Source organism: Bison bison, unplaced genomic scaffold, assembly GCF_000754665.1.
Source record: "Bison bison bison isolate TAMUID 2011002044 unplaced genomic scaffold, Bison_UMD1.0 scf7180017848658, whole genome shotgun sequence".
Taxonomy (NCBI): domain Eukaryota; kingdom Metazoa; phylum Chordata; class Mammalia; order Artiodactyla; family Bovidae; genus Bison; species Bison bison.
The window spans coordinates 4,903-7,300 of record NW_011479231.1 but is presented as its reverse complement, the minus strand read 5'-3'; the positions used below and the strand labels follow the sequence as shown (position 1 = coordinate 7,300).

General features: G+C 45.4%; 1 protein-coding gene and 1 long non-coding RNA gene across 2 annotated transcripts in view; both read right to left on the bottom strand.

The window, feature by feature from the left end:
• LOC104992713 (E3 ubiquitin-protein ligase HUWE1-like) overlaps positions 1–2,398 on the bottom strand; it is a gene marked incomplete at both ends in the record, with an annotated part of 8,240 nt that overhangs the window by 1,524 nt on the left and 4,318 nt on the right. The gene's annotated exons all lie outside the window — the stretch shown is intronic.
• Positions 399–2,384, bottom strand: LOC104992705. The gene is made up of 3 exons (XR_825733.1): positions 2,090–2,384; positions 1,612–1,802; positions 399–1,028 (listed from the first exon to the last, which is right to left on the bottom strand). It is a non-coding gene; the product is annotated as an uncharacterized LOC104992705 (long non-coding RNA).

Below are 2,398 nucleotides of genomic sequence, written 5' to 3'. Positions count from 1 at the left end.
ATTTATTAAAATTTGTTAGAAGTAAACTAAAACATTAATAAATGAAATCAAAATTTTAAACTGAGCTCCAGACTTGAAACTGTTACAAAGGCTCAGGATATAGAACCTTCGGTTGGGTTGAGAGAATTCTCTTAAAACCTGCTGGTTTGTTCCCCTAGAGCAAGGCGGTGCTTTGTCCTTAGCTACAATCTCTAACACCATCACCACTCCCAAGTGTAGATGCCATTCTGAAAAAGATCCCCTCAGTTCCTGATGACCCTGAAGGAGGAGGATGCACCAGTGTGGTAACAAAAATGGATTTCTGGAGAGTCCATTTGGATTTGTTCTCCAGCCATCTAGAATGTGTTCAAGAGGTGCTTATTTCTTTTTAAACTTGAAAAAAACTCCATTGTGAAAAGTGAGTTATGAAGAGTGCTCTTTATTTGAAACCTCCACAACACAGACGCCAATCTTGTCTCGCATTGAATCATTAGCTGTGCACATCAACACATTCCAAGCACAAATTAAGAATTGCAAACAGAACAAAAAAATATATATATATATAATTTTTTCCCCTATCCAAAGGTTTCAAGTCTCAATGCAGCAAATCCTTCTGAACACAGAATCTGAGGAGCACACTGTTCAAACAGTTGGGACAAACAGGTCCCTGTAAAGGCTACTTGCCTTTTTAACACATGGGGTGGGGGATCATGGACGGCATGGAATGGGGAGAGGAGGTGAGGAAAAGGGAGCCGGAAGAGAGGATGAGCAGCAAAGGGGGAACGGGTATGCGCTGGGGCAGCTGGGACACACACATGGTGAGTTGGTGGATCTCATTTATTGGTTTTTGACATTTCTTTCTGGTTCTTTTTTGTTTTCGGTTCCCCCTTTACCAGGTCCAACAATGGTAAAAAAAAAAACCCTACAGTAGTGGGTGTGGCCCTTTTTAGGCCAGCCCAAAGCCTTCAGAGCACTCCTGGATGGCCAATAGTAGCATGTGGCGGAGCTTCTCAAAGCTCTCATAGGCAGGCAGGTCCAGCTGATTAAAACTAGGGAAAGAAGACACATCAATTCGTGATAAAAGATGATAACCAAATCCCTGTGTTCCCATGGTGCCCACCTGATTTCTGCCTGTACACTCCCAATCTTGTCCTAGCCTTGTCTGTCCTTCTCAGTCCCACTACTGGCTACCAGGCACCTAAAATATAACCTGACCCTATCACTCCTCCTTAAATACCATGGCCCAACCATGGTATAAATACCACCTCCCAAATACCATACCCCTTGAGCCTGAAAGCTCCAAGGAGGCATTCAGGGTCACTGGTCACCTTTGCTGAGTTCTGCTCCCTGCAACTTCTTGCTCTGACCATGCTGAGCCCTGGAATACACCTTGTTTTCACAGCACAATTTTCACCTGCAATGTCTCCCCAGCCCCACTGTGAATCTGGGTCAGCTTCTCATCTCAAACACCATCATCTCCACAAAAACCACCAAACTGTGAGCTACCCATAGATTCAGGGTAGCTGGGGCTAGATTTGGGTTCTTGACTACTCCTGACCATGGTAAGGGCACAGAAGTGGCAAATATGCAAGTTCAATTCAAATGCTGAAAAGAACAAACTCTTCCTCTTACCATGTGTGAGCTGAAGGCAGGCGGTCTGTGGACCTGTCATCTCGATGGATTTGAAACTTCTGAATGCCATTCATGCCTTCAAGGGCAGCAAAACCTTGCAGGGGCACCTTGGAAGTACCTGTGACAAACTGGAGGAACTTGGCACGGTCAGCTTGATCGAAAGAACGCAGTGCTCTCCAGAACCACTGGATCTATAGGAATGAACACAAGAAGACAGCATTAGGTAGAGAGCTCCTGGAAGAAAGGGGGATGGGATATGGAATGTTAGGCAAGTCCCTTCTGTGGGACAGATTTTATTTCTTCCATTCACATGATGACATCACCTGAAAACAGAAACTCCAGAAGAGTGAAGAGTTAGATTCAGGTAAGCTGAATCCCCCCCTCAAAACCCCCCTCCCCTAAGAGTACCGGTTTATTTGGTTGTCATACAAACTAACACTGCTTAAGGATACAGGGAGGGATGCCAGCATCAGCTCACCTGAATAGAGTTGGACTGGTACTTGTGATATTCAGTGTTAGATTTCAAATCGTCAATGTCGATTGTGGGCAGTCCTGATATGAGCAGCTCTAACTCCTGCTCAGTGAAGATGGAAATGAGGCGCTTTGGAATGATCTCATAGAAACCTTCTAAGAAAGCCGCCAGCTGTTTGCGGATGGCTCCTGAGGAAAGAACCAACAAGCCACGTGGTATCTGAACTTGCACAGCTGTCAGAGGTCAGAGATCCCTAATCCAGCAGGATGCTGACTGATCTGCCTACATCACGCATCACTGTTTCTAGGCCCCTGT